The sequence below is a fragment of the Rhynchophorus ferrugineus genome, unplaced genomic scaffold, assembly GCF_030347505.1.
Source record: "Rhynchophorus ferrugineus isolate W39M unplaced genomic scaffold, kcgeb_rfMv2 rfM3, whole genome shotgun sequence".
Lineage (NCBI taxonomy): Eukaryota > Metazoa > Arthropoda > Insecta > Coleoptera > Curculionidae > Rhynchophorus > Rhynchophorus ferrugineus.
Window position 1 is genome coordinate 15,084,115 of NW_027472582.1, and position 19,068 is coordinate 15,103,182.

Consider the following 19,068-nt stretch of genomic DNA (forward strand, 5'->3'; position numbering starts at 1 on the left):
ATATATATATTGATATTTTTCTAAATCCTTACAAGTAAGTAACAAAATATATCAAACCTTTAAAATTAAGTATCAATTTAAAAGGTTTATCAAAAATAATAAATTTTCTTATATTTAAGAAGTATATTTAATATTATTGAAAATCAGTATATCGATATATCGGTCAAAAATATCGATAAATCGATATATCGATATTTTTCGACATACTTAATTTGTGTTATAAACATTTTCTTCATGGATTGTGATGTCTGAATTAACGACTTCTTTCTGATTTCCTATGAGACTTCGATATGTTCTGCACATACAGGGTGTATGTATAAAGATAAATATATAAATCATGAATAAAAATGTCTTTGTTTCAATTGCGGTATCGTGTTAATAGTTTCTCTACATATTACCAATACGTGACATATCGGAAAACAGAAGATTCGTAAATCGTCCGAACAATGTTAGTGAAACGCATACTTTTAGCAAAACAAACATTATTTAGTCATTTTAACTTTCTTCAAGGTAAGATCATGTTCAGGAGATTTTTCCTGCTTGGCAGCCTTGAAGGACGATGTCTAGGTCAAGTGTTACGACGATATAATGAGCGATAAATCACTGTATAATTTTGTTATTTATAAACCGCAAACGGTTCAATAAATATGTTCTTATTAATGGAGTACATAATCGTTATAGATATAGTGGGATGCTCCCTACTATAATCAGCAACAAATCGTTTTAACAACAGATATATGATTCATTCGCTAGTTGATAAAATTGATTTTATGCAAGTCTCATTCATAAACTTGTGATACCCATATTGCGAATTATTGAATTCATTTTTTGTCTAAAATGTATGCTTTGGGTATCGTAGTGTATGCCTTCATCATTATCTATCTGGATAGGTTTTCAGTCGGGAGTCATACAACGATTTGTTTCAATATTCTTAAAGGATTCAATATTATTTTAGGCATTTATTTTAGTTGTTTTTTTATTTTCCTTTACTTATTCACATTGCTGTTCCTGGCTAGCGTAGTATTTTAAAGGAGCAAGAAACTGAAAAATCATGTTCTAATTTAAGATTGGTGGCAATTTAAAATTAAACAAAATAAAGCTGTATTATTTGATAAATATATTAACAAAGAGCATATAAGAATTATATATTACCTGTAATTACCAGACCTATAATTATAACAGCCATCAATTATTTTTGGATAATCGATTGCTTTTTTTTAGAAATTAATCAAGTATAGGTTTGAAGCTTGGTTTTCGCTTTATAATGAATAATTATAAACTATTAATGATACATTGGTAAATTATATTGCATAAACTTTATTTAAATAGTTTCGTTAGTTTAAAATTTATTCATATATTTCCACTATTAGTGATTTCATATTATCATACTCATGGGAGGGGTTCAGGTCATAATCTGCCAATTATATTATAATTATTTATTAATATATCCGTAGTAGTCATTTCCGAGCTTCCAATTTGTCTTTACAGTGATTTAAAATAAGTTATTTCTCTAGGAAAACCCATTGGTCTTTATTTAGTATCTAATAAAAAGATAATAACCTTTCCAGTGTTATTGCCTTTTAATACAGTAGTGTCTAAAACTTACAGCATTTTAGTGTTTATATGGGAGTCATTCCTCATGTCGTGTTGCAAATCTTTTAATTTTCTCTATGACAGCTGGAATCCAAAAGTCTCAGTGTAAGTAATTCTTGTTATTGTAGCATTTGGGTGCATCCATAATACTTCTCAGAGCTTTATTTTGATTACTGTATAATAAAACCTATTTCAACTTTATTTTAATTATTCTACTAATACCTTTAAATACGCATTCTGAGAGCTACTTGAAGGTTCTTTGTCCAATCATTGATTACCATAGCGTTTTTTATGAACTAATGCTGCAAGATCATTATGCCATTCTTTTCCATACATTAAGACTTCCTTGCACATTAGTAGGGTTAGGATTTCTTTATTTTATTTTTATTTTCCGTAATTGAAATCTAAATAACATAACCTACTTAAGAAATATACAACTGTGTTTGTGATGGGATATGAAGGAGGTGTTTTATTAGAAACTCTTGTGAATTGGTCAAACAGTGACTGGAAAGCCGCAGCTAATAAGTGGACACGACATATTCATCAGAGTCCCCTTCGATTACCATTTGTATGATGGCACAAGGTCATAGAAAGTAATGAATAATATTTCCAAGTTTCAACTCGTTATAATATATATTTTAAATGAAATAGATTTGCTGAAAAATCTGTAACAATTAAGGCATACAGCTACTATATTAAAATACTGCATTTTATAATTTTTACTATTGTTTTTAGATAGCCTTGCATTGTTCTATGAAACATCTTTTGAATAAATGCTGTACAATGAATAATTATAAATTGTTGAATGATTCATTGGTAAATCAAATTTTATTTTATAAGGTTATTTAAATATAATCATACATTAAATTTTAAAAGGAATAGGCTTCATCACGCTTCATCAATGATCATTCTGTAGGATGTGACATTTCAAAAAGTAATATAACTTAAAATAGTTACGAAAGCGGAACCATTTAAAAATCTGTAATATATATTTCTTTCCTATGGCTATGCGAAACTTAAAAATAAACAGTGACAAAATAATGATCTAATAATATCGAATAAGTTTATATTTTTAATATATACGTTGGTTTAGAAAATGTTATTTCGTCTCGATATCAAAGAGACGGAAAATTGTCTAATTATTGTGACTTATTTTTAGAAATTCTAATTTTACACATTTATCAAATATTAGGAACATTGACCCAATGATTTTGACCGTGACTTTAGTTCGTATCGAACGAGCAACTTTTTATTTTCGATTTTGAATACAATTTGTTTTACGAAATGGTCGACGAAAGGTCTGGCGAAACTATGAATAGTAATTTCTGACCAACATTCACGATCACACGTAACAATAGATGTCTTTATTAGGATTTCTGACAATTGCTAGGCGATAGCAGCGTATATGGAGGTTTAATCAAAATTTAAATAATATTGACGATTCAGTAAAATGTTATAAAAATAAGAATGACAAGATTTAATATGTTCCAGCGAGTTTCAACAAGTCATACGCGAAGAACGCGGTAGAGTTTTTTATAGTAATTTAATCCGGATTCTCTTTCTTATTAACATTTGCTTATAATCTATAAAAGTATATGTGTTAAAGATAGTTTTAGAGCCTTCATCTTTAAAATAGTAAATGCTTTCTTTATTGTGCCCTCCGGTAAGTTACTATCTATCACAGTTAGAGATGGTGATACAAACAAAAAATATGATTGATAGATTTAGAAAATGTAACAGATGTTTTTTATATTTTAAAACCTCCTTTTTACCAACGAGGGTTTATTTGGACTGGACCTACGGTTTAACGTGGGCTCCAAACCACGGCCCTCGGCATTAAGCCTATCTACTGACCAGTGACCAACTTAGAGACCATCCCAGAAAGCATCCGGTCTTACCCAGCCTGATTACTGGCGTGACGGGGATGGTCATTCCTTGTCGGATTTTCCACTGTTGCCTAAAGAAATTTATAATTACACAAACATCACAAACATAAAGTACATACATGTTCCAGCAGAATTCTAACCCGCAACTATCGCAATAGAAGGAGGACCTTCCTGTCGCCTTGACCTTGAAGCTTTCTCTTCGGCAAATCCAACATTATACTGTTATTTATTTTTTGAAAAAAATTGGGCACAAATTGGGCATAGTATCAATACTTGCTACTCTAAATTAAGTCATTTTACTGGAAAGAGGCGGCCTCCATTATCTCGTTCCTGTTCGCAGTAACTGATTAGATACGCAATCATTTTCTGGCTCTGTTTATTTAATGGGTTTAGACTGGTAAAGTAACTCAGTAAAGTTGGAACCAATATAAATTTAATTTTATGGATTGATTCGGTTATGTGTTACGACGCATCAGTTCTTCCATGGTTTCCTTTAAGTTGAGCTGTCTTAACAAAACTAAAATAATTATTTAAAACAATTGCTTCAATCCTCTGTTTAATGAATCGTCAGAAGGTAATAAACAAAACAGCAGGTATCAGTCATGCATATATCTTTCGTGTAAAATAATAAATAATCGACCAATGACCCTTTAGTGATATGTTATTTGTTGGTGCATAATTTCGTATTCATTTAATATGAATGGAATTTCAATAAGCATGTGAACATTCAACAACAGCATTCATATTGTGTTCATTAAGAAGCTAGGTATTTAGGTTAAGTATGAATTAAAAGATAATAAGAAGATAAAATATATTTGCGATATGCATCTTTCAAGTGTTCTGAACAATGGACGCGACCTTTTTGAAAGGAATTAGTGAAATTATTATGATACATGATGAACGTGTCTGAATAATATTAAAAGCTGAATTTTTGAAGAAAAGTGATGTTTTTTGGGCTTAAAACAAAAACTGTAGAGTAAGAACTGTATCAAAGTAATTAACTGGAATATTTTATGTTTTATGGTATCAGTTACTATTGTAACAAGTGCCTTTACCACTGCGCCAACCAAGCCGGCAGTTACATTTTAAAATATACTTTTACTATAGTGCTAGACAAAATAATACATGTTTTAAATTTATAATTGAATTATTGGGCTTTTATTACTTCTGATTTATTAGTATTGATGTGTTGTAAAAAGGTTGCAAGCGGAAACAACATATTTAGAAATAAAAAATTAATTGAAATATTCAGTTGTTTAAAGAATTACTGAAACTGTACTATATGCAGGTTAAAGTCATAAATTTCACAAGTTTTTAGTATCAGCTTTCATGCAGGTAAATGCATTTTAATCTAAAATATAAGATATAGATAAAACTTTTTAAAGAACTTATTTTTTTCTAAGTATTTGTTTTACTTGCAACAATATATTTAACAATGATGTATTATTGATAACAGTTATTTTCATAACAAAATAAACCTTGAAATGTTCTTCGAATAGTATCAACTTTGGTGCTGTAAATGTATTTTAATCTAAAATATATGATGTAGATAGACAATTACTTAAAAAAAACGAGAGAAGACGAGAAACACAGACACTGTATAAATACTGAGAAATGAGAAATGAAAAAATATATTCCGATATCTTTCCATTGATTGTTCTTCCTATATTAATAAAATATAAAGGTCAACGAATTATGTAACGTAATTATAATACAATTATTGAATGGTATATTAGAAAACGAACACCTTCAAAGCTATTTGAGGTAGACCGCTAACAAGTTGACGAAAACAGATGTTCGCTGATGAAGGACGACTCGAATTAAGAACAGATTTTCACCCTAAAATATATTTTCGGTCATATAACATTGCAATAATTTGTTTCCTTTGATCCTCATATGTGCGTCCTTCACATATCAAATGTTTCAGACAGAATGGTGACCTTGCCCCTGTTTTCACACACGCTTGCATTTGTTTTTATATATTTTCAAGTGCACACACGATGCGATGAGTTTTGGTTCTTTTATTTTTTAACTCGTCGTCTGCGTATTTATAGGCCTTAAAAATCATGTCAATTTATTGAAGTTCTTTAAAAATGCGGCACAACAAACTGCTTTATTAAAACAGAACGTGAATTCACTTAATAACAGCCGCTGACTTCTTCGTCGACCATTTTCAAGGGCAAGGTGATATAGAATTTTTTTTTTCTGTTGTTATTACAGGTCTTCGTGCGAATGATGTTTCTTCGTATATAATAATCATCGTAACTATGCGTTTAAGGTTCTAAATTGTCGTATAAGATCTTTGTTAAAAGGGCGATGAAGATTTAATACTCATAATTCCAAGAACAACATGCATAATAGGTCTTTTATCAAACTTTTACAATTGGAATGTACTTTATGAATCGCAGAAATATCCAGAAGATATTTAATCCTAATACTTTAGGAATTTGTAGGTGTGCAGTTTCATTTGGACATGTTTTTCTTTCAGACAGGATACACAATTCATCCATCATGACGTTCTTTTAAGACGATTAGTTATTTAAGAATATTTAAAAGTATTAGGCCTCTATATTTTTTATGGAATACTATAATAATTCTTAACTAAGCCGTTATTTAGCAATATAAAAATATAATTTGTAATAGGTCTTTCAAATATCTGACGCTGAGGAATATTGTAGTTAGTATTTTTATTGAGTCGGCTGACTTGCGTAGTGTTAAAGGCGACAGGGCGGTCCTGCTGTTGCGATAGTCGCCGGTTTGAATCCTGCTGGCGTATGGTCGTAAATTTATCTTTGTGACTGTCTGAGTATTTGCCCGAGTTTTTGTTTGTTTTGCACGAGAGTGCAAAATCAGACAAGGAAAATAATTCTAGTCACGCCAGTAACCAGGCTGGGTAAGACCGGTTGTGTTCTGAGTTCGCGTTTGTGAGGTCATTAGCCAATCGGTAGGTTGACTGAGGAACGTGGTTCGGAGCCCATATTACATAATGGGTCCAGTCAAGAACCTAGTTGGTAAAAGGAAGACTCTAAAATCTGTTTAAAAAATATATTTGAATATAAATACATTTAGCGTTTTTATTAATGTGTGCGTTCTGGAGAAAACAAAGCCGTTTCGTTAACTTTCGTAGGCACTTTTCTTTAAATTTGGCAACATTGCACGTGCACTGTACGTTAAACTGTCAACTATTTTGTCAATTGCCATTCTCCTTCTTGAATGGTGATTTTCAAAAGACTTCTGCGTATTAATTATGTTTATCAGTACGAATGTTGTAACTAGCTCAGAATATTCAATATATTTTTAAGTATCCTTAAATTAAGGAAACTATATTGTCCTAGCCCTAGTTACCAAACACGTTGGTTGCCAGAAAGGATGCAGATTAGAGGCAAATTACAAGAACATATGAAATACTGGCATACCGTAACAGGAGTAGCAGTACTAATAGAGAAAATGATCATTTTATTGGTTTGCGAACAGGGTCAGTAATCAACTACAGATATCAAAACAAAATCTGAGCTGAAATTAGCTTTCTAAACGATACAATTAAAAACTTACCATCTTTGAACCATCAAAATATAAAAATGTGCTTATACAATATGCATAAGTTGCTTGTCAATGTTTTTATCAGAATTTATAGACAAATGGTTTTCTTTAGCAAGTTTTGTTCGTTTGACAACAAAAGGCTGTTTGTTAGTACCTTTAAGTTCTTTTTTTTTACAGATTAATAGGCTAGGGTGGATTCTCTTCTATTTATATAAAATAACACCTAACTATATTTCGTACTTAAAATTACTTAGAAATAGTAAATATACTGTTTTTTCTATCTTATTTTTCAAATATACGACCCAAAAATATTTTGTATTTCGTATTTTAAATACATACTAGATATTATTTTATACTTTATATTTTAATTAAAGCAAATCATGTAAATTGCTTAAGTGTACTAATAATATATTGATTTTATGTTGTATTTCGTCCCTCTAATTTATAGAAATTTTATTTATATAAGTCCTATGAATTATATAAAAGAGTACTAATGATATATATTACATCATCTGGTCTTTAGCTGATGAAAACCTTATTTATATCCGTTAATAAATCTTTAACGCCGTTACTACGCTGGGAATAAGAGGCTTATACAATACGTCTATATTTGGAACATTTTTTAAACGGAATTTTTACATAATGCTTTTTTGTCGGATTTTATTAAAAATTAAGAGCACACATATAAACACGTACCGAGTACATACAGGTGTTTTAATAAGTTTACCCATTAAGGTGACTTGCGATTTTACCCGAACGTATCATCTTACTATATTGCCCTATAATATCCGTAACACTGCCATTCTTAATCTACGATATCATAATATTCGCGTTTACACTAATGAAACGGCTAATGAATGATATTCATATTTTTTTTAGTAAATTAATTAAATAAGAAAAAATGACACCGTTAGTGAATTGGTCAATGATCTTATCGTGGTGGCCATGAGACCAAATTTCCTCAGACGTGTACACATAATTTTATTAATTTAATAAATGAGAAAAAAGCGAGACAAAGACATGTTGTCAATTTAAATATATGACGTGTTCAGTAGAATTTACTTTGCTAATAATAAATATATTCAGGTAAAATACTAATTTAAGTAATAATATTGTGGTATACAGAGTTCTTCATTAATTGTAAATTATATTCTACGTCGTATATCATGATTTTAAATTGTGTACACCTCTTTCCTTTTGTTTTGTGCAAAACAGAAGTAAATGCATCACCGCAATGAGAAGTTATATATTGAACATAATTACACAAGTATACACGGTTTTGGACTTGAGTATCTTAAAAGTTAGTTGCTCCTTAGAAGGTAAATTGGGGGGATGAAACCAATCAGCCAGCTGTTTTTTAAAATTGGTTCTAGGTTATTCATTGTTTTACTGGCTATTTATTGAATTAAAAAATATAAATCAGAAATGAATAGAGGTTGAAGTGAGTGTTTTATACAGATTGGGATCTGTCTCAAACATTAGTATCGAACAATAAACGGTTATTATGCTTTCGTTCCAAAATTTTTGGTATCGCTTTTCGATTTTCATTATATTTTAGTGTATTTGCTTGCTTCGTGCTCTCCTTGCTCGACGCTCGTGTCGTTCTAGTTTTGCGGGAAAAGAGAAGGTTGAATGCAGAAAATGTATTTTGAGAGACATATTTGAGCTTCTGTACTCGCTTCGGAAGGTACATGTACTAAAATTGGAACGACACAGAGAAGATTAGCATGGCCCCTGCCCAAGGACGTTTTTCATTAAGGGAAGAAGTCCACACATTCTTAGGCTGGAGAGCCTGAACAGGTTGATTAATTTTCTAACCGTAACAGGATTACTACTAGAAATATAATAGTGTGCATCTATGTAATATCATGCATGTTCGTTTAACATTTTTTATCTTGTATCCATCCCTATCACGGTCATGGGTTGTGCGACCCTTGTACTGTAGCATTCATATATTCATGCCTCTAAATGTTTTTACATATTTTACTTTTCATCTTACAATATGTACTCTTTATCTTATATATTTAACTATAGATTTTATTTTCCGATAATGTATTTATATTGTTCTTTGTATTCTATACTTTTAATAACATTGTATACTTTAACTGATGTAAATATGTTGTATATTGTATATCTGTAACCAGACGTAATGGTCCAGGAGGCTGATGGGCCTATAATATATAAAAAAATGGATAAAATAGTTGAGCTTCAATCTTAATAATACCGTAACAAATGGTCGATTACATGTTTGTTAAGTTATGAACAACACTTTGAAACGATGACCATATTGCTGCTTCATTAGGTGTTAAACATTTTTTAAACTTTCCCCAATTATTCGTTTTCGTATATTAAGTCCAACATATATTCCTTAATACATTAAATGCTTTTCTTCCATAACGAAATCTCTTTTATGGAAACTTGCTCATGGAAAAATTGCCAATGGATCTCTGTCACTAGGTGGAATTGTCTGGGACCCTGATGATGCGTCAGGATATTTACACTGTACTTTTTTGCGTTTATACCGACAAAATTCATCCAACGAAAGAAGCAAACATCTATATGAGTGTTTTGTTGTCTCCACAACGTTGTCACAGAAAATGAAAAGTATACAGTTTCACCAAATTATTTGTACAGCTTTGTTCGGTATGCTTTACAAATAATATCAATACCCGTGACTTGTCAGTATTTAGTACAGTACAAGGACTGAAAACTACAAAACTAAAGTTCTGAAAATACGCATCTTTAAGTGTATTAGTCATGATTTTTCCACGTTTACCGATCATATAACATTCACACATACACTTTCCAAAGCACTTTCTGCACTTAACTCTGGATTTCAGCACGTTAGAAGCATAATCACAGCACAAAAAACGAGTTTCAGAAATAATGTTTAAAGCAACGTTGTCAGCTCGTCGTCAGCCAGCCATTATAAGAGAGCATGGACGAACTTACGCAAATTAGAATCAACCGGATTGACACACGGATTGAAGATTTGAGTTGAGTTGAGTGATCTGCTCGACTCGAAATTGACCCGAATTTTTATACTTGTGTAATTGACACGTGCATATTTATAAAGTCCATAAAAAAACAATTATTTATAATATAATTAATACAATACGACTATTGAATGGGCATTTATTTTACAACTGTTATAAACCAGCCCGAAATTCCACCGAATCTAATTTTACGACTGAAAGAAAATCGTAAATATACATCCTAAACTAGGAAGTAATATAAATCCGTATAAATTCGCGAACGGTTATAAAAAAAACTCTTGTTTATAGTAAAATATGTAAATGAGTGGTGACTATAGATATTTAATAGGAATCGATAAAATTGATAGTCTTGTACATTCGTGTAGCATTAATTTTAATTGTGCTGTGGATCTTGGATGTTTCATGTTTACTAATTGATAGATGCCACAATGTAGAGTTTTATCACGAAACTTATTAGGGACAGCACATAAATTGTACTGCGTTGGATTTGATAGTGTTATATGTTGTAGTCTCTAGTTGTCAATGATTTAGTCTTGATTTTTGGACAGTCACAATTTTGAACAATCACAAACATAACATTTACGACCATGCCCTAGCTGGATTCAACTAAATGAGTTAATTTTTACTAGAATAGAGCAATTTATTGGAAGATATTTGGACCAGTTGTGGAGAAGTTGGGATACGAGAGCGATAGGCCATAAAATTATGTCCTGCAATAATTCCGAGATGCTGTTGCTTTACGATGTTAGGGAACAAAGAACTTTATGGTAACAACAACAAGACAGCAAGACTTTATGGTCATGCTTCTGTATTTTTTGTTTTTTTTTACTTCATTGTCAATGTAGATGGTTCTCGTGGACTAATCGAAAAATTTTTACGCTTGGGATTGTCTTGTTAACTTTTCACTGCCAATTATAACACTCCACAGAAAGTATTTTCCTGGTAGGCAATGAAACCGCGATGGTGAAATGGTTCGACATGTCAAAATGTTTTTGGAGTGTTTGAACTGCAATATCGAATAATAAGTCTTGAAATTTATTGAAACCAAAATCGACAATTAGAATATAACGCCGTAGTGTCACCATAAGTTTCTAAAATTGTTCGATGAACTTCGGTAGCACAGTTTTTCGAACAAACAACAAATTCAATTTCGAATTATATATGATTATAATTTTTGTACTGAATAATTCAATAAAAACAAAAGAATTCTTATTTTACGTACGGAAATGTCAAAATAATCAAATTTAACAGTTTTTTGTATATTAATAATTTATATTGTCACCAAATAGATATTCTCTGCTGAATAATATAGAGTGGATAGACAAAATAGTATGAACACCATATAATATAGTGTAGCAACCGCTACAACCCTTTAGGCCACCACGTATTCATCTACATCAAATTCAAAGGTTGGCAACGCTGGTGAATTGGTACCATGCGGTTCCCGGCTATAAAAAACCACCACGACGACGTCTCACTCTCCAGTCGTCTTGATCCACCAGGCATTAAGAAAAGGTTGAAAAACTGGAGCCATATTTTTAGATGTTTCCAGAGCTTTCGATCAAGTGTGGAACCACGGTCTAATATTCAAAGCAAAACAGCTTGGTCTACCGAATGACCTAATCTCCCTGACAGATTCATACTTGGACGGTAGGTCCTTTCAAGTGAGGATCGGTGACACAGTCTTCTGTCGTAAACAGATTTCCGCAGGAGCCCCGCAAGGTGCTGCACTAGCCCCAGCCCTATTCAACCTCTATATGGCTGATTTCCCAGTCCACAAACATTCCCACACAACATTTTATGCAGGCGGTATCACCTTTTTTCATAACCGGTTGTAGTTCCGATGCTATTCGCGACAGACTTCAAGTCCAACTGAAATAGGCGATTGACATCAGCAAAAGACCATTTGGTTCTAGCTGGTCATTATGGAATAAGAAAAAAAAACGTCTCTCCCTCTTTTCTTTTCTCTGCCCCCTTGTAACAGTGTAGCGACCTTGAGGCATGCCGAATTTTACATCGTGGAACAACGGTCTACAAAATACCCAGATGTTGAACACGGGCGGGGTGCCAGCAGCGCCAACTAGAACACGAAAACGAATAGCTAGCAACCCCGAGACGTTTATCTGGGATGTTATTGAAGGTTATTTCGATTCATTCGGTGCTCAACCATCGTTTGGTTTAGACGTGCCACCATCGACTGCCCAAGCCTCGTCTCCAGGTAACACCGCTGCCATCCGTTTTATCATTTGTATTTTTCACATTTTTTATATAGCCAATAAATAGCGGTCACATAATGTAAGCACCACTGTTTCATTTTGTTTTACCTCCATTCACCGAGCCACATCATTTACCCTAAAACAGTACTACTTCCACAGCAACTAACACATGATAACTAATATTTGGCAACCCCGAGATGTTTATCTGGGATATTATTGAAGGGTACTTTCATTCATTCAGTCACTGACCATAGTTCAGTTCAGACGTGCCACCATGGACTGCCCAAGCCTCATCTACAGGTAACAACTCTGCCATCCATTTATCTATTTGAATTTTCCACATTTTATTTACATCAATAAATAACTTCACGCTATGTAAACAACCACGGTTTCATTTTGTCCCAAAACAGGAGTAATCCAAGAGTAATTTATGATCCGGACTGCCTGCTTCCTACAGTCAAGCATATTCAATATTTCAAAATGATAATGCTCTCAATCACAGAGCCAATGAGGTCCAGTATTGGTTTGAGAAGCACCAGAATGTCATCAAACACCTTTCCTGGTCAGAGGATTCGTCAGTCCTTAATATTTTAGGGTAAATTATATGGTTCGCTGAGTGGACGTAAGATGAAATGAAACAGTGGTGTTTACACATATAAAATATTAAGGAAATACAAATAAATGAAAGGTATCGGCGCTGGGTTTACCCGTTGACGAGGCTTGGGCAGTCGATGGTGGTACGTCTGAAGTCAACGCTGGTCAGATATTGAATGGTGGAAAGTACCCTTCAATAACATCCCAGACAAACGTATCGGGGCTGACAGATAATCGTTATCACTTCATAGTTGGCACTGCTAGCATCCCGCTCGTGTTCAACAACTGGGATTATATTTCTGGGAATTTTGTAGATATATAGTTCAATATAATTGAACTTTTATGGGAGTTTTAGAGATTTCAATCTTCAACATCATTGAGGCACCCGAATCTATTCTGCGAATACTTGCAGTTCTTTTGAAAGCAAATGCTGGTTCAACAATTTGTTAATTAATAAATATTCTGTAAAGTCAGATGTTCATATTACTTCGTCTATCCCCTGTACATGCGAGCATATAATACAAATACATTTTTGAAAACGGTGTGGATCTAACCTTGGCGACGCACAACAAAATCCATTGTCGATACGCGTTCATTCAGCAGTCGTTCGTGAACTTATCAATTATCAGCGTCGATTTAAAATCAATCGATCTCTTTTGAGGCTGCGAGTCAAAACAATGTGCAAATCAATGAATCCCCACCATACCGTCGAACTGCATATATAAATCAATCCATTGACAAAGTTACTGCACTCGTGCGAAATCGGATCCCGTGTCTCGCGGGCCCCGATTAATACATCGATATCGGTCGTAATTTTGGGATTAAATTGGTGGACGACATTAACAACATTTACGGAGCGCTTTCGGTGATTCACATTTTTATTAATTTATTGGCGTATAAAGTCGTTTTATTGACATCGGCCACGACGTCAATTAAGGAATATTTAGGGTCTAATTGATTAAGACTATGGGGGACGTTTAATACTAATAAAATCGATTGGTGTTTTTTGTGTTTAGATTGTATGCAACGACCTTTCTTTGTATTAATTGGCTACTGGGCCATTACGATTATTTTAAGTCCAATAAAGCATTTATATATTGGTTTCTGATGCATTTCAAATAGCCAGCACTAATCGTTCTTAGTTTAAACTGTCTAATTTTAATATTAAGCCGTTAATATTTATTACGCACCGCAGTTGGTCCGTGTAGTTTTTTTGATAAAAAATAGTTTCAAAAGATAGTCTTTATATATCAACGCATGAGCCTATTATTAGTCCAATGGAACAACATTTGGAGAATACGGCTAGTGGAATAAGGCTGAGTGCTTCCAAAGAGATTTTTGGATCACTGCTATTTTTTTTACTTGTCTTTCTAAGATTTCTAACTTGCGCTGCTTGTCTTGATGATATTAATTATGTAGGTGCTACGGTTTTCTATTTATATATAATTGCTAATTTAAAAAGAATTGATAAACAAACTTAACCTCATTGGGTCAACATTTACAATGTCTGGTAATCTTCAAATAACTACTTCATGGATACTGACTGTTGACATCGAAAGATAAGGCTTATTTAGTATTTTCTAAATTGCATTTTTGACAATTATTACATTTATTGTTTGATTTGAAATCGGCTGTAAAAACGCATCAAATATTTTTAGAAACTTGATGATGTTTCGACATTTCAATTGTCGGGTCTGGTTTAAACAATTTAATAGTTGTGATTTTTGATGTCAATATATTATCATTGACGACCTAGATGATCAAAAAAGTTCAAGTACTTTTAATTGCAAACCTCATTGGGCTATATTTTTTAAATTAATTATTAAAATATCGATATTTTTGGCCGATATATCAATAGTTTTTTAAGTCGATATTTTTCGATAGTGTTTCAAAAGATAAAATGATCTATGAATGAATTATCAATAATACAAACATATCAAACCATAAAAACTTGATCAAACTACAATATTCAATCAAATTTGTACTTGTATTTATTACCCTTACACTGATGAAGTATAGCTCATTGATTCATTTGATGATTATATAAGAAGACATATTTTTAATAATAGCTTTTTGTAATTTCACCATATTAGTAATTTCAGCATACTTTTCTTTGTATTTTGAAAATATATCGTAGTTCAGTATTGTTACAGATCCATTTTCTTCTACAGGGTTTGTATTATTGTATTTGTAAACCGATTGCGTTATAATAAATATAATAATTTTGTTATGAAATAAGAACAAAATTATTAGGGACCCATATACGCAATAAAAAAATTACTTTATTTCCTTGAAACGAAAATACACAACTTGTTTAAGTTTATACGTTATATATACCTTAGACATTAGAATCTAATTTAAACAATATATAAATAAGACTCGTGACCAATATAAAACCGTCCAGTGCGACCAAAACAAATAAGTAACTAACAGATCCCGAGCCTTATGTGTGAATTTCAAATTACTTTATTTCAAACTTTAATTATTATTTCAAATCTATTCTTTTGTGGAAATAATTTTTATTCCATGTAAACTAAATATGTGGAACTTTCATAAAGTAGTTCTACAAAATAAAATATTTTTAATAAAAAAATCGAACCGACTTCAAAAAATAAATAATGTTCACTAAAAATAAAAAAATAATCAAACTTACATTTTTAACAAAAAGAAGCGTTTTAAAATAATATATGTATATAATAATTGTTGTAATAACTAAATAAAAATTAACAAAATCCTTATTAAACCTATGTATTACACGTATTTTATTTTATTCTACTACGTACACACAATTTATTTTAATACCTGCCTAAATCTATTTATCAATATTCTTTTATCTACTACCAAGTGATCACTTCGAACTACTACTACTTGAAGTCGGTACGAGAGGTACGATATATTTGTTTTGTTCGTAATTTAATTTTGTATAAATGTCACAAAATTATATTAATATTTTTGTATCGTTTGGGGTTGGCATCTACTTTAAACTGAACCGAATCCGCGACCTCCCTCTGGGAGATGAACGCTCTAATCATTACATCATAGAAGCAGTTATCTACAATATTTCTCCGGCTTCCCATATGATATTGGTAGTTCTTAAAAAGCAAACTGAATTACTTTTACACTTAACGACTTCCGATTTTCCGTCACGTCAGCTCTGCAATAATATTATATCCAAATATCTAATTATTTTAGATAAAAAAATATAGGAAAACTTTGCACCCGCCTTTGAAATTTGAGGGTTTCCCTCTTTTTTCCCCCTTTCCCTCCAATGAAACCACCTCGGAATATAGAGTACTCCTATGGGATAAAAAAAAGTATTTTGGAAATTGGTCCATAATTGACGGACAAAACAGCGAACATGCATCAAAAAATATACAGCCGAACATAAAACCTCCTCCTTTTTCGAAGTCGATTCCTAAATAATATTAGTTAGTTGAGGAAGTAACCTACTATATTATCAGCACCACTCATAGTAAAATGCTATAAATTAACTCCAACATCTAACATTAATATAATTTTGCTTGAAATCACGCATAGCACGTACTATTGCTTTAACAGAAAAACATCAGCCATAAAACAACAATAAAAAAAGTCTAGACTGGAGATTGCCGGGTCTATCGCGCGAATCTGTTTATCGATTTATTGCACGGTCAAATCGGAATCCCTACATCTTCAAATAATAATATCGTTCCCAAGACCATCAAAGTCGCTCATCGAAGAACAATGAACCAAAACAATATCTCGGTGCTCGAGAGCGCTTAGATCTTTCCGCAAAAAATCGCTCGTATCAAATAACGTTTTAACGCCGATCTTTATCATTGATATCACTACATTGAATCCGTTGTTTGTTTTGACAAGCAATTAGAATTTAAATTAATTTTTTTGTGTCGAATATTACTATGTTTCGTTGTTCTTTTCTACTATACGGTCTTCGCAAAACGGCTATTATTAACCATCCGTTTTAATACGTTTTATTTGATTAAAAAGTAAATAACAATTAGTTAATTATTTACTTTTTTTTAAATTTTACTCCGAAAAAATTCCGCAGAGTTTTCTTAAGCATTTTAATATTTACAAAGTAAGTTATAAGACTAAAGAGTTTAAAAAATTCTGACTCTGTTGGCAAGATTCGAACAGCTGATAAAGTTTAATGATCAATTATTGGAGGAATTACTACTACTACCAAAGACTTCAAGAATAATAAAAATTATTTGTTTAACTTATTAAATACTACATCTAATAATATTATAAATGTTAAATAGGGCGGGAAATTGGTTCTTTTTTTATTCTAAAATCTTCTTTTTATCAAGGAGCGTTTATCTGGACTGGATCTACAGACTGGCGAGTGATCTACTTAGAAATCATCCCAGAAGATATCCGGTCTTACCCAGCCTGGTTACTGGCGTGACTGGGATCATTTTCCTTGTCGGATTTTAAAGTCTTACCTAGGAGCATCACAAACATAAATTTACGACCATGCCCCAGTAGGATTCGAACCCGCGACTATAGCAAATGTAGGAGGGACGTCCTGTCGGCTTTACCACTGCTCCAACCAAGCCGGCGAAATTGGTTGTATTACGAATTAACGCCCAAGTATATGTCTCAGTAATAACAATGGTATAATTAAAATTTGGCCTAATTTTCGTTACCCGGTATACGGTTTACGGGTAAATTATTAGAAGCATTTTTCTTTCAATGTGACGTTTTTATTGCATATTTCGTTGTGTAGTAGTTTGTATCATTATTTAAGCTTCTTCCCTTTAAAATGCGAAATGCCATTTATCCAGATATCGCAATGGCATTATTGATATTTCAGGAGAATTAATATTGTTGAAAGTTGAAAAATGCAATTTAAAATAAAATCAAAGTTGTATCAATGCATATTTATCATGCTGCTTTTGTTTATTATAATACGATTTTACTTCAATAAATGTAAATAAAAAAAGATGTCAATTGTAGTATGTTATATTATCGAACTAATATATACAGTGGCACTAAAATTTATTACATCAATTTATTGATAATTTTGTGTAATTAACATACACTGGTAACTTTATAGATATTGTCATGTCTACAATATATTATAATTTTAAATTAATTTTATTCCCCTATTAACAATACAAAACTAATGTTTTATTTTTTAACTAAAATTTATAAACAATAAACATAACCAGATGTAATCAATCATATACTATATCCTATATGATTAAGAGGTTTATTAACATTGTGGTAGTTTGAATCAACAAAAATCAATTAAGGTTCAACAGAAATTGAAACAGGGGTTTTCGTTTTTGATTGTTGCGCCATGTATTTGGAAGTAATCACAATTTTGATATTATATGTATTAATAATTATATTCGAATATATGTAAATTAGCAAATATACGTTAAAGAAAGAATTTTGTGGAACAGGATATTTAGAAATATTGTTACACGAATGTATTATGTAATAATCTTCATGGGAAGGAAACTAAACTGTATTGACGTTTCCCATCGATATTTGATAAAATGATATAACTTATAGATATGAATAAAAAAAACTGTACAGGAAATATTACAGGAACAAAGCTAATATTCTTATAGTACCTTTTCTCTACTGTAATACTACGGTCAGCTTGATAAAGCTAGTAGGTAAGTAAATATTGATAAGCTTAATAACTTTGTAGCGACCTTGGGGCATGTCGAATTTTACATCGTGGAATAACGGTCTACAAAATACACAGAAATATAATCCCAGATGTTGAACACGGGCGGGGTGCCAGCAGCGCCAACTAGGACCCGATAGCGAATAGCTGGCGGCAACCCCGAGACGTTTGTCTGGGATGTGATTGAAGGGTATTTCGATTCATTCAGTGCTTAACCATCGTTTGGTTTAGACGTGCCACCGACGACTGCCCAAGCGTCCTCTCCAGGTAACATCGCTGCCATCAGTTTTATCTAATTATATTTTCACATTTTTTATATAGCTAATAAATAACGGTCACATAATGTAAACATCACTGTTTCATTTCGTTTTACCTCCATTCACCGAGCCACATCATTTACCTTAAAAAGTGATTCAGTATCTTCAGGTTTACTTCCTTTGTTCCTTTTGTGTAAATATTTTTCTTTTGATTTCTTTGTATTGTTTGAAATAATGGTTAAGTAGTGCTGCTCGATTATACGATTTTTAAACGAAAGAAATGAAAATTGTGGGTTGATAATTTGATTTTTTCGATTTTATCGTTTGTTGTGTATATCGATT

The 19,068-nt window shown here is 32.0% G+C and overlaps 1 protein-coding gene and 1 non-coding gene across 4 annotated transcripts in view; both read left to right on the plus strand.

The window, feature by feature from the left end:
- AdamTS-A (ADAM metallopeptidase with thrombospondin type 1 motif A) overlaps positions 1–19,068 on the plus strand; it is a 367,686-nt gene that overhangs the window by 93,991 nt on the left and 254,627 nt on the right. The window lies entirely within an intron of this gene.
- Positions 8,691–8,799, plus strand: LOC143194513 (U6 spliceosomal RNA). Its single transcript, XR_013005353.1, has one exon. It is a non-coding gene; the product is annotated as a U6 spliceosomal RNA (small nuclear RNA).